Genomic DNA, 26,274 nt, shown 5'->3' on the forward strand with positions numbered 1-26,274 from the left:
CGGCTTCGGCTAATGTAATTTACCACCATGTGATGTGACAAGTGAGTATGCTTACCTCACAAATACTTTTCTATTATTAATATTTTGTTATGTATATAAAAATAACTTGTAATCGTTTATATACATTTTCAGGACCCACTCCTTCTGAAGAAGCTATTTTAGAAATATCTAAACTTATGTCAAGGGCTCTAAATAAACCTTTGGTTTGCAACTGGTTGGTCAATTTTTTTCAAACTCTTTAAATATAGAGAGAGGTCTATACAGTTGCTGAGTCGCAACCATATTCAAGATTTTGTTATAAAAAATGAACATTAAACGTACTTGTTCTCTCTTGAAATAATTGTGTAATTGGAGTTTTAGTGCTAAAACCTGCCCATTTTGCAGTTCTTTTTGATGTTTATGTAATTATGCCTTTTGTTTCGAGTATGTCTTGAAAAAATAGTTTAAGCAGTGAAAAATGTAGTAGCATGCAAGAGAAAAAATGCACTAAAAAATACTGAAAAATTGTGCTGTTTCTCGGCTGCCCCCGAGATAACAGGGTTATCGAGGTCGAAAATTGTATTCTGCACTACGGACCATCTACAAGGGCATCAATAATTCCTCTGACTTTTGTAATAAGTGAAAACTCTTAAAGGTTTTTAGATAAAACAAACATTCTACTTCTTTAATCCTCATGCCTTCATATTTAGGTCTCATCACAGTCATCCCGCAACGAACACATTTCTTTCAACGAGAGACCAATTTGTTGACACTGTCACTGTGGGATGACTGGCCTCGTTGACGGAGCGACAACCTAACCTCTGCTGGCACCGCTTCATCGCTATGAAAGTGGAGTCCTAGTAAGTGCTCTTGCAAGTTCTGGAAACATGGAAACCAGATTACCCCAAGTCGGGACTTTATGGAGGATGATCGATGACAGTGAACCCAGGGCGTCAGATGGTTGCAGATGTCGCAGCGCTCGTGTATGGTTTGCCATTGTCATGGTGATAGAGAGGGTGCTCCATATGTGGACGAACTCTCCGAATTCGTGCTTTAAGTTTCTGAGGGAGTACAGCACGCTATTCGCGCTTTCAGTTTTCTGAGGGATTACAGCACGCTGTTTCCCACGCACCGACGTAGTTAACGAAACACACTGCCGTGTTACACGCTACGATTCGAAAAGGAGAATAAGGACGGTGAATGATGTACAGTGTTCCCGCTGCATCACACGGGTCCGAAGATTACGCCTTTCACCTCACATATAGGCAGAGATTGTCGTTTTATATACGTCCGTGAAGATTGTGGGATGTTCAGGAAAAGAGACAAATTGTGAACGAAATCCAGGCGATTCGGCCAAGAAGTGTACTTTTATTGCCGCCTGTGGTCCAAATAGTTCAGCAGGAAGCCGCTAGGAGAACGCATCGACTATTTTGCATTGTGCCCCTACAGATGGCAGCACAGCGCGCAGCAGATTGAGCCGTGCGCGTGGGCATCGGTGACAGCGTCATTCGTGCCCACACTCTCTGGGCGCTAACAGGACGCGCCTAAGTTCGAAACGAGTTCCGAAGGAGTGCCGCACAGGGATGGTCGAGTAAATAGTGTTTCGTCGTATTCAAACAGCGCGCCGTGCACCTCCGTCGGCCGCATCGCAGTACCGCAATAGTCTCCCAGTGCCACCAAGGTTTGTGATTTTATTTTTTAATCACAAGCTGAATTTTTTATTGATTTAGAAATGTCTGACTTAGTACTTGTGGAACACCACATTCGTATGAACTGAATATTTTTGTCCAAGAAAACGAAATCTGACTGAGTAGAAGTGTGACGAAGAAGCGTCCGTTGATATTGTTATCTGCGCTTGTTATCAGAAGAGTGACATATGTGCGCCGAAATCGCTGATATGTTTGCGAGAGCACGAAGTTACGATACACAAACCGCTTCGATTTCACTGTGGTTTTTTCTTTTAAATTTTCTGAACTGTTTCGTTTTGCAATAACCCAAGTCATTACGCAAAGTAGTTCAGTGGATTTTACTTAAAGTCATCAGTTTTGGTGACACGTCTAGACCATTCACAATATTGGAGAACATACGTGCTGTCAACAAGACTGGAACTAACTTACCCTTAGATTTACTTCGAACTGTAGTCTCGATCTTGTTCATGAAACTTAATGTTGGCATTAGATAAGTTTAGAAATTATTCTTTTGTATTTTCTTCTACCAGCGACTTTTGTTTTTCGTTTAGTTTAACATACTGCAACGCGTTTCGAGATGCTCTGCTAATCTTCAGGCATTTATACGTACGGAAAATCCTTAAGTTAAAAATAAACTGTCTTAAACTAAAACAACATAGAACTTTTTGTTTCAAAAGTTTTTGAAAACAGCCACAAGTCGCACTTTGTATTTTTTATTGACCTGTTTCGTTCTTCAAATGAACAAGAAATCATCAGAATATACACTGTAAAAGATACAAATTGAGATAATCCGGAAAACTTACATTAATATTACGTAAAGTACATACTGTACTTCTACTTACATTTAAAGTTGGCCGACAGCACTAAAGATTGTTCCCTCTGCTGGTAATAGCTGCTCTAGGTATTTTTGTTTATTGTTCTCTTTTAGTACGTCTGTTGGAGTGTTTGGAAGGGGGATGGGGAAGGGGGCACTGCCCCGTCTCCCTCCAAATACCCCAACAGCCACGCCAACGGCGAACAATAAACAAAAAGTTCTATATTAATTTAGTTTATGACAATTTATTTTAACTGACGATTTTCTGTATCCATGGTCGGCTGAAGATGAACAGAGCATGCTCGAAACGCTTTGCAGTATGTTAAACGTAAAACAAGTAAAAGTGACTGGTAGCAGAAAATACTAATAAGTAATTGTTACACATAGTCACAGTTTCCAAACGAGCCAATATGGCCACAAGTAACTAAGTGTAGGAACATGACTAAATATGACTACATCCAATTAATGGACAGTCATACAAATGCGTCCATCTAATAATTTAACTCTCAGCACACGTTGATTTATTATAAAGATACGTGCTTACTCACGAAAACGTCTGAAGGTATTGTCTCAGTTGTTACATTAAAGATACAAATCCACAAATGAAAAAGCTGTTAAAGCATGTAATTCTGTCTACGTACCGGCTGTTTGCATTTGTTGAACCCATTAGCTTATGATACTTTGCACGCAGTTGTCGGAAGATGAGAACAAAATGTCTTAACTAATTGCGTGAGATGATGATTTTTACCTTTAAGTGATAAACGACGCATTAATGATTGAAACGTGAGGACGATGAAACCGATAGGTATAGACCGGTCTGCTACTCAGTTTCTCTATAGGATACCTGGTGCAATGTTGGCTGATGAATAGGTACATACAGGGTGTTTCAAAAATGACCGGTATATTTGAAACGGCAATACAAACTAAACGAGCAGCGATAGAAATACACCGTTTGTTGCAATATGCTTGGGACAACAGTACATTTTCAGGCAGACAAACTTTCGAAATTACAGTAGTTACAATTTTCAACAACAGATGGCGCTGCGGTCTGGGAAACTCTATAGTACGATATTTTCCACATATCCACCACGCGTAGCAGTAATATGGCGTAGTCTCTGAATGAAATTACCCGAAACCTTTGACAACGTGTCTGGCGGAATGGCTTCACATGCAGATGAGATGTACTGCTTCAGCTGTTCAATTGTTTCTGGATTCTGGCGGTACACCTGGTCTTTCAAGTGTCCCCACAGAAAGAAGTCACAGGGGTTCATGTCTGGCGAATAGGGAGGCCAATCCACGCCGCCGCCTGTATGTTTCGGATAGCCCAAAGCAATCACACGATCATCGAAATATTCATTCAGGAAATTAAAGACGTCGGCCGTGCGATGTGGCCGGGCACCATCTTGCATAAACCACGAGGTGTTCGCAGTGTCGTCTAAGGCAGTTTGTACCGCCACAAATTCACGAAGAATGTCCAGATAGCGTGATGCAGTAATCGTTTCGGATCTGAAAAATGGGCCAATGATTCCTTTGGAAGAAATGGCGGCCCAGACCAGTACTTTTTGAGGATGCAGGGACGATGGGACTGCAACATGGGGCTTTTCGGTTCCCCATATGCGCCAGTTCTGTTTATTGACGAAGCCGTCCAGGTAAAAATAAGCTTCGTCAGTAAACCAAATGCTGCCCACATGCAGATCGCCGTCATCAATCCTGTGCACTATATCGTTAGCGAATGTCTCTCGTGCAGCAATGGTAGCGGCGCTGAGGGGTTGCCGCGTTAGAATTTTGTATGGATAGAGGTGTAAACTCTGGCGCATGAGACGATACGTGGACGTTGGCGTCATTTGGACCGCAGCTGCAACACGGCGAACGGAAACCCGAGACCGCTGTTGGATCACCTGCTGCACTAGCTGCGCGTTGCCCTCTGTGGTTGCCGTACGCGGTCGCCCTACCTTTCCAGCACGTTCATCCGTCACGTTCCCAGTCCGTTGAAATTTTTCAAACAGATCCTTTATTGTATCGCTTTTCGGTCCTTCGGTTACATTAAACCTCCGTTGCAAACTTCGTCTTGTTGCAACAACACTGTGTTCTAGACGGTGGAATTCCAACACCAGAAAAATCCTCTGTTCTAAGGAATAAACCATGTTGTCTACAGCACACTTGCACGTTGTGAACAGCACACGCTTACAGCAGAAAGACGACGTACAGAATGGCGCACCCACAGACTGCGTTGTCTTCTATATCTTTCACATCACTTGCAGGGCCATCTGTTGTTGAAAATTGTAACTACTGTAATTTCGAATGTTTGTCCGCCTGAAAATGTACTGTTGTCCCAAGCATATTGCAACAAACGGTGTATTTCTATCGCTGCTCGTTTAGTTTTTATTGCCGTTTCAAATATACCGGTCATTTTTGAAACACCCTGTAGGTTGTAAGACATTAAGGCAAGCCGGTTGTGGCCGAGCGGTTCTAGGCGCTTCAATCTGGAACCGCGCAACCGCTACGGTCGCAGGTTCGAATCCTGCCTCGGGCATGGATGTGTGTGATGTCCTTAAGTTAGTTAGGTTTAAGTAGTTCTAAGTTCTTGGGGACTGATGACCTCAGATATTAAGTCCCATAGTGCTCAGAGCCATTAGAACCATTAAGGCAAAGACGGAAGATAAGGGAAATCTCTCTGGAGTAGGATTGTCATATTATATTCTTGTTAAAATCTAAGATGTGTACTTCATTAGTCAACACCCATATTGTGGCGAGAAGATTTATTCTGGTAACAACCCATAGGCTGCAGCTAAGCCATTGACGGCTATATCCTTCTCCCCAGTGGTGTTAGTCCAGCGAGTTCGGTAGCTTTGCGGAGTTGGAAAGCAGGACAGAGGTACTTGCAGTCTGAATACTTGAGTTTGGCTGGGGTAATTATCAAGAAAGTTAAAAATATCTTGTAAACTTTGGTCAAATGGCTCTGAGCACTATGGGACTTAACATCTGAGGTCATCAGTCCCCTAGAACTTAGAACTACTTAAACCTAACTAACCTTAGGACATCACACACATCCATGCCCGAGGCAGGATTCGACCCTGCGACCGTAGCGGTCGTGCGGTTCCGGACTGAAGCGCCTAAAACCGCTCGGACACCGCGGCCGGCCAAACTTCTATCATTAGAGATCGAGTATTAGCTTGGCGGGGGAAGCAAATTGTCGCCATCTATCTAAGGAAGCATCCTATTGTCTGCAGTGTTGTACGAAAGCAACATAAGACGAAAATCAGGATAAGCTGTGAGGTATTTGAAATTCGAAATTCCCGAATACTGTTAGAGTACACCACTAACCACTGTGCCACGTTACTCAAAAGTTGTAGATTCGCAAAAGGAAACTTTTAATCTGATACGAATCGTCTTGACGGTTTGAAACTGTATGCCGATTCCTGCTTCGAAGGATGAATGACGTTCAGCATCCAGCCGACAAGGTCATTTGGGACTGAGGACAAGCTCGGATTAGATGGATGCGGAAGTTGTGTATCGGCCGTGTCCTTCTCAAAAGGATTTTCCGCACTCGTCTAATTATGGATGGCGGGACGGGGGTGCGAACGTCCGTCCTTCCAGATGCGAGTTCAGTATGCTAGCCACAACGCTACCTGGCGCAGTCTGTTATTTTGAACCGAATCTTCGTTCGTGGACAAAAATTTACGGAATGAAATCCCCTGTACATGCCTCATGAACTTACCAGTTTCTCTCTCTCTCTTCTCTCTACTTTTTCCAAACGCTTCGGATGGTCTGTAGCATGTGGTAAAGACCCGGGATTCGAGCCTTGTATATTAATTTGTAAGAAAATATCTCACAGAAGCTTACAAATCTGATAGATGCAAACATATTTTTGCCACATTATTGTTGAAATGAAATGGTCATTAGCATGATTAACGCAGTTAAGAACTTGCACTAACGCTCATCTGCCTGATACCTCTGAAAGTGTCACACTATACGAGAAATCTCAATTTCTCTTCGTCTACCCTTTTTTGTGATGGTACCAGTTCTATTGTGTACTGGTCGCTTAAAACATTGTCGCAATTGCTGCTGTTGCAGTTCGTCATACTTTCACACAGAGCGGCCTGCAGGAGCTTAAATTGTTTAGTTTTCTTTTATGAAGGTAATTTGCGTTTTAATAAAACTTTCTGTGCTTTTCAAATGCCAAGTCGCTCTTTCGTGGGGATTCCGTTTCGAACTCTATGACCTCCCGGAAATTGCCTTGTGAAACACCTCTGATTTCGGAAGAAAGCATGGGCGTGCCATCTGAGATAGGGCTGTGCTTAATGAGGCACTGTGTTCACACCGACCCAGGGGTTGACGGGGATTTGCTTCCTCGTATACAAACACTCTTAGCAGAAAATGCTCTGCCTCCATCGCTGCGTGGTCAGCGTCGCCATGCGAAGGACCCAGGTTCGAGGGAAGACTCTTACGGGATGCACTCAGTCTCGTGATACTAGATGAGCGACTTGACCTAATCGTAGCGGCTCCACGGTCTGGAAAGTCTGCAAAATGGTCGGGAGCAGTGTGCTGACCATGTGACCCTTCATAGCGCATCTGTATGCCGACGCAAGGCAGATGATGACATGGTGGTCGGTAGACATCCCTTGGGCCTTCGCGGCCTGGCTAGGAGCTCGTAGTAGAAGACAGGGAACAATTTTCCAAAAACTGTTGTACTGATAAATACTTAATTACAACCGGTTTCAGCACTCAGGCCATCATTAGGTACTGAGAGACATTTACAGCAGATTGCATGTTGATAGGAACCTGTTTGTTCAAATAGCATGATGGATTTCATTCTACTCGATCAGCATCCAGATCTCACATAGGGTTATCACCTACCGTGCATTGACGAAGTGCAATTATGATGTTCCAGAGTTTCCTTAATTGCTCTTCCTATTACGACACTAGTTTCTTAAAGGCTGTCGTAGTGTTTCAACGAGAATACGAAAATTTTGATTGAAACAGAGAGGCAGGCCTGTTGATTAATTCTGTTGTTGTTTATTGCTATACATTTAAGCTGACTGATTTTTGAATCTCGTGATGTGGTCCGTGTAAGGTTATAGGAGTGAAATTTTATCCAAATTATATTACCATCTAAATTTATAATTCTGGTGACGATACGCATTTCCGGGTACCCACCGTGCCCGCCTGCCCGTATCGTTGACATTAAGAGTAACACCCAGTTCATTCTCTGAGCGTGATTTCTAAAAAAGATCACATTGCATAATATTCAACAGGGCTGAGCAAGAGCGCACGGCAAGACGCATTGTATTCTCCTGTGCTGCTCGTAATGTAAAGAAAGCCCGCGCACTACTCTAATTTGTGTCCGCGCTCACTAGTTTCTGGGTGACGCAGGAAGTTTCCGAACAAGCAGCGTATCTACATCAACAGCTACCATCATCTGTAGCTAAATTATATTTCAGCACAGAAACAGTGACACCACATACACATATATACTCCTGAGACCACCTTACGGTGTGTTGTGAAGGGTAACTTCGGACATGATTGTCATTTCCCATCTTTCTTCTTTTGTTCGCGAAGGCTGTTCGAGAAGAAAGATAGTCGGCGACCCCCTCAAGAGAACTTTAATTTGTTTTGAAGCCGTTGTTACATGCGTCCTACTTTAGTTTAAAGTCTTTGTGAAAACTATTGTAATTTGACATTACGTTCCACCAATAACATCAGTCATTTTCAGCTTCGATCTCGTAAAGCAATCTCTGCCAAGGGCTCTGCTATATTTCCACAAGCGGGTAATATAGCGGGCACCATTCTCCTGTTTGCAGTAGAACTGTTGATATTTTTAAAAATATCAGGAGCCGATGCAGCGATATTTAAAAAGCATCATCATTGGGCACGATATACAGAAAAAATTATCGATGTATCGACGTGCCGGCCAAAAAAATATCGACTGCACATTGTGAATATACTGCCAGTTCTAGAGTTATATTCCTAGATATTCTGTACATCAACGAGCTAGCAGCCTGCTTATCCCATTAGAGCAAGAACTGAAAGGAAAACGATGCACGTTCACACTTGGCGATAATAACTTTTAACAATGGTGACTGCAGGTAAGTGGCACAATAAATTTCTTCACATCCGATATCTTGTTAATCCATTTACACCGCCACCCCTGAGCGCAATCGAACTTCTACTTTGCTTCACACAGTCAAAAAGAAAGACTGATAAAAGCTCAAACATTTGTATGACTCCTTTACACTGCTAAAGTAAAACTATGTTCAACTACAATTTCAAAACAACTACTTCAAATATTTATCGAAAATTGCGAAAAAAGTATAATATAAAATAAAAATATCAGCACTTGATATGTCAATATGTCGATGGAAAAGTATTTCCGATACATATCGATATCTCATGGGAATCTGTCGATATATAACGATATTTTATTGACACCCTTAGTTTCCAGCACTATATACGACCACGAGCCATATAGATCTTCCCTTTGGTTACAGTGTCGTCTGAATAAAGGAGACGATAAACAAGTAGATAGTACTATACTTGTGTATCAGGTCACTGATAACGGCAATGTGAATGCGATCTCCTTCTTGAGAGACAATCACATTTTTTTTTCTAAAAAGACACAGGCAAGCTGGCAGTCAGACTTTACGTCGCTTTGACGTTTCTCTCATGAGTAAACCTTTCACGGCGTTACTTGATCGTTCACGATTCTCAAATCATCTGTTTTGCGGGCCTGAGTGTATACTACTGACTACTGATGGTTGTTCCGCTAATTTTCCGCTCATCGTGTTCGGAGTTCCTGCAGGGAGCTTCGTCTGTTGCTACTAATATTTTTGTTTGAGTGGCCAACTTCTACAACAGTTGTTATAAACAATTATTATTGGTTTCTCTCTCTTGAGCTTAATCCAGTTACAGAGAATTTTACACAAGATGTGTTTAGTTTTTATTCGCAAAACATCTTCTGTGGTCATTGGCATAGGTATCCATATTTTCAGAGTCTCTTTAAGAGACTGCTTACACTACACTTGTTCGCCCTTTTCTGGAATATTACTGTGCGGAATGTCGCCTCACTTATGTGACTGGATTTGTGATTTCCTGTCAGAGAGGTCACAATTCTTAGTAATAGATGGGAAGTCATCGAGTAAAACAGAAATGATTTCTGGCTTCCTCAACGCAGTGTTATAGGCTCTTTGCTGTTCCTTATCTATATAAATGATTTGGGAGACAATCTGAGCAGCCGTCTTAGGCTGTTTGCAGATGACGCTGTCGTTTATCGACTAATAAAGTCATCAGAAGAGCAAAACAAATTGCGAAACGATTTAAAAAAGATATCTGAATGGTGCGAAAATAGGCACTTGACCCTAAATAACAAAAAGTGTGAGATCATTCACATGGATCATTCACATTAGTGCTAAAAGGAATTCTTTAAACTTCGGTTACACGATAAATCAGTCTAATCTAAAAGCCGTAAATTCAACTAAATACCTAGGAACTACAATTACGAACAACTTACATGGGAAGGAACACATTGAAAATGTTGTGGGAAAGGCTAGCCAAAGACCGCGTTTTATTGGCAGGGCGCTTAGAAAATGTAACAGATCTACTAAGGAGACTGCCTGCATTACGCTTGTCCGTCCTCTTTTAGATTACTGCTGCTCAATGTGGGACCTTTACCAGATAGGACTGACGGAGTACATCGAAAAACTTCAAAGAAGGGCATCACGTTTTGTATTATCGCGAAATGTGGGAGAGAGTGTCACTAAGTGATACAGGATTTCGGCTGGACATCATTAAAAGAAAGGCGTTTCTCACGAAATTCCAATCACCTACTCTCTCTCTTCCGAATGCGAAAATACATTCCTGGAAATTGAAATAAGAACACCGTGAATTCATTGTCCCAGGAAGGGGAAACTTTATTGACACATTCCTGGGGTCAGATACATCACATGATGACACTGACAGAACCACAGGCACATAGACACAGGCAACAGAGCATGCACAATGTCGGCACTAGTACAGTGTATATCCACCTTTCGCAGCAATGCAGGCTGCTATTCTCCAATGGAGACGATCGTAGAGATGCTGGATGTAGTCCTGTGGAACGGCTTGCCATGCCATTTCCACCTGGCGCCTCAGTTGGACCAGCGTTCGTGCTGGACGTGCAGACCGCGTGAGACGACGCTTCATCCAGTCCCAAACATGCTCAATGGGGGACAGATCCGGAGATCTTGCTGGCCAGGGTAGTTGACTTACACCTTCTAGAGCACGTTGGGTGGCACGGGATACATGCGGACGTGCATTGTCCTGCTGGAACAGCAAGTTCCCTTGCCGGTCTAGGAATGGTAGAACGATGGGTTCGATGACGGTTTGGATGTACCGTGCACTATTCAGTGTCCCCTCGACGATCACCAGTGGTGTACGGCCAGTGTAGGAGATCGCTCCCCACACCATGATGCCGGGTGTTGGCCCTGTGTGCCTCGGTCGTATGAAGTCCTGATTGTGGCGCTCACCTGCACGGCGCCAAACACGCATACGACCATCATTGGCACCAAGGCAGAAGCGACTCTCATCGCTGAAGACGACACGTCTCCATTCGTCCCTCCATTCACGCCTGTCGCCACACCACTGGAGGCGGGCTGCACGATGTTGGGGCGTGAGCGGAAGACGGCCTAACGGTGTGCGGGATCGTAGCCCAGCTTCATGGAGACGGTTGCGAATGGTCCTCGCCGATACCCCAGGAGCAACAGTGTCCCTAATTTGCTGGGAAGTGGCGGTGCGGTCCCCTACGGCACTGCGTAGGATCCTACGGTCTTGGCGTGCATCCGTGCGTCGCTGCGGTCCGGTCCCAGGTCGACGGGCACGTGCGCCTTCCGCCGACCACTGGCGACAACATCGATGTACTGTGGAGACCTCACGCCCCACGTGTTGAGCAATTCGGCGGTACGTCCACCCGGCCTCCCGCATGCCCACTATACGCCCTCGCTCAAAGTCCGGCATGCTACCAGTGTTAAAGACTGCGATGGAGCTCCGTATGCCACGGCAAACTGGCTGACACTGACGGCGGCGGTGCACAAATGCTGCGCAGCTAGCGCCATTCGACGGCCAACACCGCGGTTCCTGGTGTGTCCGCTGTGCCGTGCGTGTGATCATTGCTTGTACAGCCCTCTCGCAGTGTCCGGAGCAAGTATGGTGGGTCTGACACACCGGTGTCAATGTGTTCTTTTTTCCATTTCCAGGAGTGTATTTTGTTGACACCTACATAAGGAGAAACGATCACCACGGTAAGATAACGGAAGTCAGAGCTCGCGTGGAAAGATATACGTGTTCTTTCTTTCCGCGCGCCATACCAGATTGGAATAGGGCACTTAAATGTGATTTGCAGAGCAAACATGTAGATGTAGATGATGTGGGATCGGCATCAGATGGTATACTGAAATTGTTCAAAGAAGGGCAGCTCGTTTTGTATTATTGCTAAACAGGGGAGAGACTGCCACGGACATGATACGTGAGTTGGGTGGCAATAATTAAAACAAAGGCCTATTCATTGCAATAGGAATTTCTCGTGAAATTTGCATCACTAACTTTCTCCTCGGATTGCGAAAATATTCTATTGGCGCCCACTTACACATGGAGAATTGATTACCATGAAATAAGGGAAATCAGAGGTCAGACAGAAAGAGATAAGTGGTCGGTATTCCCGCGCGCCGTTCAAGAGTGGAGCGGTTGAGAAATAGCTTGAAGATAGTTCCATGAAACCTCTGCCAGGCACTTAATTGTGAACTGTAGAGTAATCGCTTAGATGTTTGAAGATGCCAGGCAGAAAGCATATAAGTGGTGATAATACTGCGAGAACGGTTTAAGAAGGCACTTATAAAGCAGGGTAGTGGGCGGAAAGAATGTATGCACGGATACAGACTACTGACGGATGAACTATATCACTATGGGCATTGCCCACCGCGAGATCTGGCGGCGACTGGTGGCGTGTAGGGACGCGATGTGTTAAGGAAAAGTACACTCATGTTCAGAAAAAAAACCGGAACATCCTGAACGACTAGAGATAGGACGTTCATATTCACAGGACATGTACATTAGTATGTTCTGCAGAATCGATTAGTATTTGAACCACGTCGGCCCGCACATTTAAGGTCAACGTTGACGACGCGGCACAATGCCACCTACCGGTAAAATGTGCCTGCGGCTCTCGTTGTCGCTGTAAACCGAAGGTAATGGATCAGTGTGACTTTAGCAGGCGTGCAGGATGCCTCGCAAACGTTTGCGCGACCCGTAGCGTCAAACCAGTTAGTTTGAAAGAGGGTGAGAATGTGATACATCCATCCGGGAAGTTGCCGCTCTTGTGGGACGAAGTGTTCTGGCAGTGCAACGGGTGTGTTCAGAATGGTTCACGGAAGGCAGTACAACACGATGAGATAGGTTAGGTCGCGTCACACAGACCATCCTCCTCCTCCTCCTCCTCCTCCTCACAGGAAGATAGACACCTCATCCGAATGGCATAGCTGGACGGATCTAGCCGGCCGGAATGGCCGAACGTTTCTAGACGCTTCAGTCTGGAACCGCGCGACCGCTACAGTCAAGGCTCGAATCCTGCCTCGGGCATGTCCTTAGGTTAGTTAGGTTTAAGTTGTTCTAAGTTCTATGGGACTGATGACCTCAGATGTTAAGTCCCATAGTGCTCAGAGCCATTTGAACCATTTTTTGGACGGATCTATGTCGTCCTCCGCTCTGACGAAACAGTGAAAAATTGTTAACACATCGTACACTATCAGGGACGAGGCGTCCCTAGTCCACTTCTCTGTCTGACAAAATGTGCAGGAACATGCAAGACGGCAGTGGTGTATGGAACGACGTCACTGGGGACAGGAATGGCATAAATAGTGTTTTCGGACGAATCAAAGTTCTGTTTGCTTGAAAATGATGGCCGCATTTTGGTCGCCGCAGACAGGTGAGCGGCATCACAGTGACTGTATTCGCACAAGACATACAGCGCCAACTCAAGCCTTATGTTGTGGGAGGCTATTGGGTACAACCATAAATAACAGCTGATGAATGTCCAGGGCACTGTGACCAGTGTGACCTACGTGAATGAAATTCTGTGACCCATAGCCATACCCTTCCTGCACAAAACGATAGACGCCATTTTTAAGCAAGACAATGAACGACTAAATGTTGATGCACGGCTGCACGTGGCTTCTAGGTGTCACAGGATGTCACTGTTGTCCTGGCCCACCAGATCACCAGACTTGTCGCCAACCGAAAATGTGTGAGATATGGTGAAACGACAGGTGCAGCGACGTGAACCAATGCCAACCGCTACAGATGAACTTTGCACCAGGCAAATGCAGCATGGATGGCTATACCACAGGACGCCATTCGCGTCTTACACGCGTCAATGCCCTCACGCATGGAAAAAGTTACCAGGGCCCATGGCGGACTCTATGCCTACTAGGCAACAGGACTCCTGAACCGAGGTGACTGAAATGCTAATCAATTATGCAGAACATATTAATGTGCATGACCTGTGAATATGAACGTCCTATCTCTAGTCGTTCAAGGTGCTCTGTGTTTTTCTTCGTGAGAAGAGTGTATACAGCTGGAGAAGAGCCGAGTGAGAAATCATTGTCAACATCATGGACCGCTATAAACTGCCAGTAATCCTACTGGTAATGTTTGGCAAGTAATGTTGATCATTTTGGGTTCCACAGATGGTTGATATTTATGATTAATGAGAGTCACCACAGCTGTACTGATGTACATTCTTGTGTCGCGACCGGTTTGGATCGCTGCAACTTCCGCAGGCTGATAAGTTGTGCCTATATCATGATTTATGTTTAGTTGTGTAATGTAACGTTAGAGGCAAAATCTCGTCTAATGTTATTGCCCGGAAAGTCAAGTGTACACAGTATGCAGTTATTGCTCGTCATCCTCCTAGCAGGCGATCGGCAGGATGTTTATGTGATCATCATTGCGAGAATCTTGTCTAAATAATTTTGCAACTGGTTTTGACCATATGAAAGACTGTAAATGAAAATATTATCTGCAAACACTCTAATAGAACTGCTTAGTGCCTCTCATACCGTTTATGTAGATTAGGAACAGCAGAGGGCTTATAAGACTTCCTTGGGGAACGCCAAGTACGAGTACTACTTTTGTTTTACTCGATGACTTTCCGTCAGTTACTACGAACTGTCACCTTTCTGCCAGGTACTCACGAATCCAGTGGCACAACTGAAACGATATTCCACAGACACGCAATCTGATTAGAAATCTTTTGTGAGGAAAGATGTCAAAAGTATTGTGGAAATCTAGAAATAAGAAATCAATTTGACATCCCTTGTTGATAGCACTCATTACTTGGAGTACAGAGCTGGTTGCGTTTTACAAGAACGATATTTTCTGAATCCGTGCTGACTATCTCTGAATAAATCGTTTTGTTCGACGTAATTTACAATGTTCAAAAGCAGTGCATGTCCCAAAATCCTACTGCAGATCGAAGTTAGTGATACAGGTCTATAATCAGTGGATTAACAATTAGACCTCTTAAATCTTGACATTGGCACAACTCGGCAACCTGATGATGTTCTAACGAACGAAACCGGCCGAGACACAATAAATGTACGTCAATGCAACTGTGGTCGTTCTCATTAATCATTAACATTACAAACAGTAAGGCTATGCAAAGTAGGTAACCAACCTAAATATTAATCCAGGTGACACAAAGAAGACGAGAGCCGGAACCTACTCTTATCTCGAGAGTAATTCTACCATGCAATTTATACTTATGAATCCTGGACAATTACGTAAATGATAACGAGAAGAACAGTAAGGGTATGCGAAGTATACAACAAGCCTTAATATTAACCTCGAGAAGGTCGCGGTGATGATACAAACTTACAAAAATACGTTAAAAATTGCCATACTTTCACTGCTGTATTTCATTTACTTATTCTACATCTACATCTACATTTATACTCCGCAAGCCACCCAACGGTGTGTGGCGGAGGGCACTTTACGTGCCCCCCCCAGGGGGTCCACAACTCTTTCGTGGATACGTGCGTGGCGAGCACGGGGCCCCGAGCCATTGCAGCCTTCTTTCTCTCCCGGGCTGCATTTCCTTTCCCTTCCCCTCCTTTCCCCTCCATACCCCTTTCCCCTCGCCCTCTCCTCTCCCTCTATTGGTGTCCTTGCTTATGTTGGCCCCCGCTATCCTCCTGGTTCTGTTGGTTTTACACTCTGGCTTTGTTGCGTAATCATCTCCTCCTTTTGGCATTCCTTGGTCCCCCTCTGGGGTTTGACCTCCATTCCAAAATTTCTCTTCCGTAGTGTGAGCCATTTGGGGAAGAGCACCTTACCTAGTGTCTCCGACGTGTGCCCTCCTAGTATATTCCACCTTTTCTTCTACGTCGTTGTCTGATGCTAGGGTGCATAGCCAGCACGGTAGCCAACCCGTGTGGTGGGGTCGCTATGTACCCTTTTGGTTGAGCCCCCTGAACACACAGGGATCACACTTCTGATACCTGAGCTGTGACCTCCTCATGCATGCCTTGGAGTGGTTGCTCGTCATCCTGGAGCATCGGAACTCCCGGCAATGGCCGCCGTGCCAGACGGCCCTTGCTGTGGCTGGGTGGCGCCCGTGAGGAGAGCCCCTGATCGGAGTGGATGGTATCAGGGCGGACGCTATGCAGATGAAACGCATAAGGGTCCAAACCTCTGGCCGCTCTTCTGCGGCCGTCTCTCTGCGTGGTACTGATTCCTCAAGTGCTGCTTCTCTTGCCCCTTCGGCCTTCCCTTCCGTGGCTACCCCCTGGGAGGAGGGTCAGGCCCGTCGTCTAGGGGCAAAACCTTTCCCCCGTTATCTAGTTTGCACCAGGACTGATGGAGATACTTTCACCAGTGTCAAACCTTTATTCTTTGTGGAACACATTGAAGACAAGTTCGGCGAAGTGGACTCCCTGAGCAAGATGCGGTCGGGTTCATTACTGATAAAAACTGCTTCGGCTGCCCAATCTGCGGCCCTTCGTGCCTGTACCCATCTTGGCACAATTCCCGTGTCCATTACCCCTCACCAGTCTCTAAATATGGTACAAGGTGTGATTTTTCACAGAGACCTCATCCTTCAAACTGATGAGGAACTTCGGGACAATCTCGGACGGCGGGGTGTTCACTTTGTTCGGCGTGTTCAGAAGGGTCCTAAAGATAATCGTATTGATACTGGTGCCTTTATCCTGGCCTTTGAAGGGGATACCCTTCCTGAGAAAGTTAAGATTATGGTCTATCGCTGTGATGTGAAGCCGTACATCCCACCTCCTATGCGATGTTTTAAGTGCTTGCGTTTTGGCCACATGTCTTCTCGCTGTACCCAGGACCCTCTCTGTGGTGACTGTGGACGTCCACTCCATGAGGGGAGTCCCTGTGTTCCCCCTCCTGTATGTGTAAATTGTCATGGTAGTCATTCTCCACGTTCAGCAGATTGCCCAGTCTATAAGAAAGAAAAAAAGATACAGGAGTATAAGTCTCTTGATCGTTTAAGCTACACAGAGGCCCGTAAGAAATATGCACGATTGCACCCTGTGTCCATGACATCTAGTTACGCCTTGGTTACATCTTCATCCCTTCCTCCCCTTCCTTACCCCCGTCCCGGACCCCTCTCCTTCCCCCCTCCCCTGCGGCTCCCACACCTTCTCCTCTGGGCGCCGCTCCCCCTCCCCAGCCGGAGAAGTGTCCCACTCCTTCGGCGTCTGCCGGTCAAGGGCGCCTCTCCCGGGATGCCCCTTCCCGGCACCTTCCAGGTCAAAGGTCTGCTGCAGCGCGGCGACCGCGAGAGCCGCGGTCTATCGGCCCCCAGGTCGCCCGGTCTCTTTCTGTTCCTGATCTTGCTGCAGCTGGCTCCATTATGCCACACAGCCCTCCTCGATCTCAGCCTGAAAAGAAGAAGAAACATAAGTCCCGGGACAAAGAGCCTCTGGTGTCACCGGAGGTCCCTTCCCCGGCTTCAAAACCGGATTCTGACCTGTCGTTTATGGATGTCGCCCCCTCCTTGTCGGTGACGGGTGGGGACCCGGCGGTATGACTGGATTTAGCGTGTTCAGCCCTCATTTAAACCATCGTTCTGTGGTTCTCCAATGGAATTGTAATGGCTACTATCGTCACCTTCCGGAATTGAAATCCCTTCTTTCGTCCTACTCAGCAGCTTGTGTGGTTCTCCAGGAATCTCATTTTACTGATGCTCACTCACCGACCCTCCGTGGGTTCCGTGTTTTCTGTCGAAATCGGGTCGGACCCTTGCGGGCTTCTGGTGGCGTTTGTACGTTGGTCCGTACAGACATTGCTAGCACGTGGATTCCTCTCCAAACTACATTGGAAGCAGTTGCTGTTAGGGTCCACTTAGACTCTGCAGTCACAGTATGCAATCTTTATCTCCCTCCTGACAGGACTCTTGCACCTGCTGCCTTAACCACCCTTCTTCAGCAACTTCCTCCTCCCTTCCTCCTCCTTGGGGATTTTAATGCTCATCATCCTTTGTGGGGCAGTGCCTTTCCATCTAGACGAGGTCTTCTTATCGACCAATTTATTGCAGACCACGACCTGTGCCTTCTTAATGATGGCTCCCCTACTCATTTCAGTGCTGGTCATGGTACCTTTTCTGCCATTGATCTTTCTCTTTCTTCTCCCTCTCTCCTCCCTTCATTACACTGGTCGCCACACGACGACCTTTGTGATAGTGACCATTTCCCGTTGATTATCACGCTCCCTTCCCGCTCCCCGATGGAGAGGTTACCTCGTTGGTCTTTCCACCGCGCCGATTGGCCTCTATATACTGCACAGGTCGAGTTTTCTCCCTCTTTGTCGGGTTGTATTGATGACGTCCTACGTGACGTGTCTGACGCGATTGTTCGCGCTGCTAACCTTGCTGTCCCGCGCTCATCTGGACAATTTCGTCGTCGGCAAGTCCCGTGGTGGAGTACGGCCATTGCCATTGCCATCCGTGATCGCCGTCGAGCTTTGCAACAGTTTAAGAGGCACCCATCTGTAGCCAGCCTTTCTACCTTTAAGCGCCTTCGCGCTAAAGCCCGTTATTTAATCAAACAGAGCAAGCGGATATGTTGGGAACGATTCGTTTCTTCCCTTGGTTCCACTGTCCCTCTGTCACGGGTATGGGCTACACTTCGCTCTCTCCAAGGTTGCCATCGGCAGTCCACCCTCCCAGGCCTTCACCTCCCAGATGGCATTTGTACGGACCCATTAGTTCTCGCAGAACATCTTGCGACCCATTTTGCAGTGGCATCAGCGTCGGCCTCCTATCCAGCTGCTTTCCTTCATCAAAAACAGCAGGCTGAAGCTGTCCCCTTATGTTTCACCACTTGTGAGTCAGAATCTTACAACGAACCTTTCACTGAATGGGAATTTCTTTCTGCTCTATCTGCTTCTCATGATACGGCTCCTGGCCCAGATTCCATTCATAACCAGCTGCTTCAACATCTCAGTGCTCCACAACGGCACCATCTTCTTCGGGTGTTTAACCGTATCTGGCTCCAGGGTGACTTCCCTTCTCAGTGGAGGGATAGCATTGTGGTTCCTGTCCTTAAGCCTGGTCAGAACCCCCTATCTGTTGACAGCTATCGGCCAATTAGTTTGACCAATGTTGGTTGTAAGTTACTTGAACGGCTGGTAGCCCGTCGGCTCACTTGGGTCCTCGAATTTCGGGATCTATTGTCCCCTTACCAGTGTGGCTTTCGAGAGGGACGATCTCCAATCGATCATTTGCTTCGCTTGGAATCCGCAGTTCGGCAGGCTTTTTCCCAGCGCCGCCATTTGGTTGCAGTGTTTTTTGACCTTCGCAAGGCCTATGACACGGCCTGGCGCCATCACATCTTACTAACCCTTCATCAGTGGGGTCTTCGGGGCCCACTCCCGATTTTTATCCGCCAGTTCCTGATCCATCGGTCATTCAGAGTTCGAGTTGGTACTGCTTTTAGTTCTCCACGGACCCAGGAGACGGGCATCCCACAGGGTTCTGTCTTGAGTGTCCTTCTTTTCCTCATTGCTATCGATGGACTTGTGGCCTCTGTCGGACCTTGGTCGCCCCTGCCCTGTATGTGGATGATTTCTGCATTTGGGTTAGTTCCTCCTCGATGCCATCTGCAGAACGGCAGCTCCAGGTGGCTATACGGCGTGCCTCTGCATGGACCCTCTCCCACGGGTTTCAATTCTCTCCTTTAAAATCGCGGGTGGTCCACTTCTGTCGCCGTACTACGGTCCACCCTGATCCAGAGCTCTATCTCGCTGCACAAAGATTGCCTGTGGTTCCACAGTTTCGTTTCCTAGGTCTTCTTTTCGGCAACAAGCTCACTTGGCTGCCCCATATCAGACTCCTGAAGGTAGGATGTTTCCGTAAACTCAATGTCCTTCGCTTCCTTGCCCACTCCTCCTGGGGTGCGGACCGTTCCCTCCTCCTCCGTCTTTATCGTGCTCTAGTTCTGTCACGTTTGGACTATGGTTGTCAAGTTTATGGTTCAGCTGCTCCTTCCACGCTGCACGTGCTGGATCCGGTCCACCATCGTGGTATCCGTTTGGTCACCGGTGCCTTCCCTACTAGCCCTGTTGATAGTCTCCTGGTTGAAGCTGGGATCCCCCCCACTTTCTGTTCGGCGGTCCCAGCTTCTGGTGTCTTATGCCCTTACTATCCGTTCTTCTCCCGCTCATCCTTCCTATTCTATCCTATTCCCAGACCATGGACGTCGCCCGCCTGACTCCCGCCCTCGGGCGGGTTTACCGGTTGGGCTGCGCCTTGCGTCTCTTACCCGTGATTTTCGGCTTCCTTCTTTGTCCTGTCTTCCTCGCTCCCTCCCCTCCACCCCTCCTTGGTTAGTTCCTCGGCCTCGAATTCGGATGGATCTCCGCCGCGGTCCGAAAGATTCCATCCCCCCGGTGGTGTTCCGTTCCTTTTTCCGCCAAATTTTATGGGAGTTTCGGGATGCTGTTGTTTTTTACACTGATGGCTCTAAATCTGCTGATCATGTTGGGTATGCCTTCACGTCCTTTGTTGGAACGGAAAATCATCTACTGCCACCCTCATGTGGGGTGTTTACTGCGGAATTGATGGCAATTTCCCGGGCCCTTACCTTTATTAAACAATCCCAACACAACCGCGTTTTGTTATGTACGGACTCGATGAGTGGCCTTCTTGCTATTGACCGGTGTTTTTCGCGCCATCCCTTGGTCTCTGCCATCCATGACCATCTCGCTGATCTTCACCGTGCTGCTTGTTCCATTGACTTCCTATGGGTCCCGGGCCATGTGTGTATCCCGGGTAATGAGCTCGCTGATCGTTTGGCTGGGGGAGCAGTTACTTACCCCCCGTTTTCTGTAACCCCTCCTGCAGCGGATTTACGGCTTCACATCAAATCCCACTTTGCACAGTCATGGGCCAATTCTTGGGAGGCTACTCCACTGTCTAATAAACTTCGTGCCATTAAGGTGAATACAGGCCCATGGCGTTCTTCCTTTAGCCTCTCCCGCAAGGACTCGACCACACTGTGTCGTCTCCGCATTGGCCATACCAGGCTGACCCATGGTTTCCTTTTGCGTGATGAGCCACCCCCGCTATGTGGTTGTGGAGCCTTCCAGTCAGTGGCCCACATTTTGGTTGAATGCCCCCTTCTTTTGGCTCTGCGTGCTAAGTACAGACTCCCCCACACTTTACCTTTGATGTTGGCTGACGATTCCCAGATGGTCTCTCTGGTTCTAGGTTTCCTCCGGGAGAGTGGTTTTTATTCTCAGTTTTAAAGTTTTTAATCTCCCTCTGGTGTTGGGGCAGGGCGGTGAGTGTTTGGGTGTCTCCCACTGTGGGCAGTGTTCAGAGATTCCCGATTCACCTCCCTGACCGGAATCCTCTTTTCTTTCCCTTTTACTCTGTTTTTACCCCTTCTTTTTAAGGCTTGATTAGTTTTTCTATTCCCATACGTACTTTCTGCATTATAGCAGTTGTACCTTTTAAGTCACAGGTGGTCTTGCCTATGCTGTTTCAGCATAGTGTTGGGTTCGTTCTCTTGCCAACTTCCCTAATTTGTTTTTACTAATGACAACGTGACTGCCCTTTTACGTTTCCCCTTTATCCGTTTTATTTTTCTGACTATACTGAGATGTCCCGTTAGCAGAATGGAGTCTATTTGAAACAAGGGACTGATGACCTTGCTGTTTGGTCCCTTTAACCTCAAACAACCAACCAACCAACTTTACGTGCCACTGTCATTACCTCCCTTTCCTGTTCCAGTCGCGTATGGTTCGCAGGAAGAACGACTGTCTGAAAGCCTCCGTGCGCGCTCTAATCTCTCTAATTTTACATTCGTGATCTCCTCGGGAGGTATAAGTAGGGGGAAGCAATATATTCGATACCTCATCCAGAAACGCACCCTCTCGAAACCTGGCGAGCAAGCTACACCGCGATGCAGAGCGCCTCTCTTGCAGAGTCTGCCACTTGAGTTTGTTAAACATCTCCGTAACGCTATCACGGTTACCAAATAACCCTGTGACGAAACGCGCCGCTCTTCTTTGGATCTTCTCTATCTCCTCCGTCAACCCGATCTGGTACGGATCCCACACTGGTGAGCAATACTCAAGTATAGGCCGAACGAGTGCTTTGTAAGCCACCTCCTTTGTTGATGGACTACATTTTCTAAGCACTCTCCCAATGAATCTCAACCTGGTACCCGCCTTACCAACAATTAATTTTATATGATCATTCCACTTCAAATCGTTCCGCATGCATACTCCCAGATATTTTACAGAAGTAACTGCTACCAGTGTTTGTTCCGCTATCATATAATCATACAATAAAGGATCCTTCTTTCTATGTATTCGCAATACATTACATTTGTCTATGTTAAGGGTCAGTTGCCACTCCCTGCACCAAGTGCCTATCCGCTGCAGATCTTCCTGCATTCCGCTACAATTTTCTAATGCTGCAACTTCTCTGTATACTACAGCATCATCCGCGAAGAGCCGCATGGAACTTCCGACACTATCTACTAGGTCATTTATATATATTGTGAAAAGCAATGGTCCCATAACACTCCCCTGTGGCACGCCAGAGGTTACTTTAACGTCTGTAGACGTCTCTCCATTGATAACAACATGCTGTGTTCTGTTTGCTAAAAACTCTTCAATCCAGCCACACAGCTGGTCTGATATTCCGTAGGCTCTTACTTTGTTTATCAGGCGACAGTGCGGAACTGTATCGAACGCCTTCCGGAAGTCAAGAAAAATAGCATCTACCTGGGAGCCTGTATCTAATATTTTCTGGGTCTCATGAACAAATAAAGCGAGTTGGGTTTCACACGATCGCTGTTTCCGGAATCCATGTTGATTCCTACATAGTAGATTCTGGGTTTCCAAAAACGACATGATACTCGAGCAAAAAACATGTTCTAAAATTCTACAACAGATCGACGTCAGAGATATAGGTCTATAGTTTTGCGCATCTGTTCGACGACCCTTCTTGAAGACTGGGACTATCTGTGCTCTTTTTCAATCATTTGGAACCGTCCGTTCCTCTAGAGACTTGCGGTACACGGCTGTTAGAAGAGGGGCAAGTTCTTTCGCGTACTCTGTGTAGAATCGAATTGGTATCCCGTCAGGTCCAGTGGACTTTCCTCTATTGAGTGATTCCAGTTGCTTTTCTATTCCTTGGACACTTATTTCGATGTCAGCCATTTTTTCGTTTGTGCGAGGATTTAGAGAAGGAACTGCAGTGCGGTCTTCCTCTGTGAAACAGCTTTGGAAAAAGGTGTTTAGTATTTCAGCTTTAGGCGTGTCATTCTCTGTTTCAATGCCATCATCATCCCGTAGTATCTGGATATGCTGTTTCGAGCCACTTACTGATTTAACGTAAGACCAGAACTTCCTAGGATTTTCTGTCAAGTCGGTACATAGAATTTTACTTTCAAATTCACTGAATGCTTCACGCATAGCCCTCCTTACGCTAACTTTGACATCGTTTAGCTTCTGTTTGTCTGAGAGATTTTGGCTGCGTTTAAACTTGGTGTGGAGCTCTCTTTGCTTTCGCAGTAGTTTCCTAACTTTGTTGTTGTACCACGGTGGGTTTTTCCCGTCCCTCACAGTTTTACTCGGCACGTACCTGTCTAAAACGCATTTTATGATTGCCTTGAACTTTTTCCATAAACACTCAACATTGTCAGTGTCGGAACAGAAATTCTCGTTTTGATCTGTTAGGTAGTCTGAAATCTGCCTTCTATTACTCTTGCTAAACAGATAAACCTTCCTCCCTTTTTTTATATTCCTATTAACTTCCATATTCAGGGATGCTGCAACGGCCTTATGATCACTGATTCCCTGTTCTGTACATACAGAGTCGAAAAGTTCGGGTCTGTTTGTTATCAGTAGGTCCAAGATGTTATCTCCACGAGTCGGTTCTCTGTTTAATTGCTCGAGGTAATTTTCGGATAGTGCACTCAGTATAATGTCACTCGATGCTCTGTCCCTACCACTCGTCCTAAACATCTGAGTGTCCCAGTCTACATCTGGTAAATTGAAATCTCCACCTAAGACTATAACATGCTGAGAAAATTTATGTGAAATGTATTCCAAATTTTCTCTCAGTTGTTCTGCCACTAATGCTGCTGAGTCGGGAGGTCGGTAAAAGGAGCCAATTATTAACCTAGTTCGGTTGTTGAGTGTAACCTCCACCCATAATAATTCACAGGAACTATCCACTTCTACTTCACTACAGGATAAACTACTATTAACAGCGACGAAAACTCCACCACCGGTTACATGCAATCTATCCTTTCTAAACACCGTCTGTACCTTTGTAAAAATTTCGGCAGAATTTATCTCTGGCTTGAGCCAGCTTTCTGTACCTATAACGATTTCAGCTTCGGTGCTTTCTATCAGCGCTTGAAGTTCTGGTACTTTACCAACGCAGCTTCGACAGTTGACAATTACAATACCGATTGCTGCTTGGTCTCCGCATGTCCTGACTTTGCCCCGCACCCGTTGAGGCTGTTGCCCTTTCTGTACTTGCCCAAGGCCATCTAACCTAAAAAACCGCCCAGCCCACGCCACACAACCCCTGCTACCCGTGTAGCCGCTTGTTGCGTGTAGTGGACTCCTGACCTATCCAGCGGAACCCGAAACCCCACCGCCCTATGGCGCAAGTCGAGGAATCTGCAGCCCACACGGTCGCAGAACCGTCTCAGCCTCTGATTCAGACCCTCCACTCGGCTCTGTACCAAAGGTCCGCAGTCAGTCCTGTCGACGATGCTGCAGATGCTGAGCTCTGCTTTCATCCCGCTAGCGAGACTGGCAGTCTTCACCAAATCAGATAGCCGCCGGAAGCCAGAGAGGATTTCCTCCGATCCATAGCGACACACATCATTGGTGCCGACATGAGCGACCACCTGCAGATGGGTGCACCCTGTACCCTTCATGGCATCCGGAAGGACCCTTTCCACATCTGGAATGACTCCCCCCGGTATGCACACGGAGTGCACATTGGTTTTCTTCCCCTCTCTTGCTGCCATTTCCCTAAGGGGCCCCATTACGCGCATGACGTTGGAGCTCCCAACTACCAGTAAGCCCACCCTCTGCGACTGCCCAGATCTTGCAGACTGAGGGGCAACCTCTGGAACAGGACAAGCAGCCATGTCAGGCCGAAGATCAGTATCAGCCTGAGACAGAGCCTGAAACCGGTTCGTCAGACAAACTGGAGAGGCTTTCCGTTCAGCCCTCCGGAATGTCTTTCGCCCTCTGCCACACCCTGAGACGACCTCCCACTCTACCACAGGTGAGGGATCAGCCTCAATGCGGGCAGTATCCCAGGCAACCACAGTCTTAGTCCGATCAGGGGATGCGTGGGACGAGCTGGCCATCCCCGACAAACCCCCATCCGGACCCCCACAGTGATGCCCATTGGCAACAGCCTCAAGCTGTGTGACCGAAGCCAACACTGCCTGAAGCTGGGAGCGAAGGGATGCCAACTCAGCCTGCATCCGAACGCAGCAGTTGCAGTCCCTATCCATGCTAAAAACTGTTTTGCAAAGAACGTCTGAACTAATCTACAGAGAGCGCAAACAAATCGACAAAATTTAAACGGTTATTAAAATACAAGATTGCCTAGTAAATGCAGTAATGCTGCTACTTGCGCACTGCTGACACTGCTCGGCGGCGGAAGAAGACTACGCGAATTTACACTATTCAGGTACTAAAACGCGATGCTACACTCTCAAATACTATAATACTCCCGAAATTTATGAATTAAACAAATCAAGTACCAAAAACACGCAAAGAAATTAAGAATTAAACTATGTAACAAATGAGTGAGCTAGGAGTATACGACTTGCTGCTCAGCTGCTTATCCAACGGCGGCAGGGAGCACACTGACTGTGACCAACCGACACTGGCCGTTCAAAACAAAAACAGAAGACAAACAACTACGCGAATTTACACTATTCAGGTACTAAAACGCGATGCTACAACTCTCAAATACTATAATACGCCCGAAATTTATGAATTAAACAATGCAAGTACCAAAAACACGCAAAGAAATTAAGAATTAAACTATGTAACAAATGTGTGAGCTAGGAGTATACGACTTGCTGCTCAGCTGCTTATCCAACGGCGGCAGGGAGTTATTAAATTTGCCTTGATTTTCATATTAAAAATTTCCGATAGCTTACGTCTAGTTACTCATGAAGGCAGGAAATTATTACTTTCATCGAAGAAGACAACTATTTTGAGTTTATTTTCCTACTGAAATTCATTTCT

The 26,274-nt window shown here is 46.4% G+C and overlaps 1 protein-coding gene across 1 annotated transcript in view; it reads left to right on the forward strand.

Annotated features, from left to right (window-relative positions):
• The first annotated feature begins 1,474 nt into the window (after positions 1 to 1,474).
• LOC126473771 (tetraspanin-9) overlaps positions 1,475 to 26,274 on the forward strand; it is a 523,722-nt gene continuing 498,922 nt past the window's right edge. Inside the window, exon 1 of the mRNA XM_050101035.1 lies at positions 1,475 to 1,660. The gene's annotated coding sequence lies outside the window, so the exon portion shown is untranslated. The remainder of the gene's footprint in view (positions 1,661 to 26,274) is intronic.

The sequence above is a fragment of the Schistocerca serialis genome, chromosome 4, assembly GCF_023864345.2.
Source record: "Schistocerca serialis cubense isolate TAMUIC-IGC-003099 chromosome 4, iqSchSeri2.2, whole genome shotgun sequence".
NCBI lineage: Eukaryota > Metazoa > Arthropoda > Insecta > Orthoptera > Acrididae > Schistocerca > Schistocerca serialis.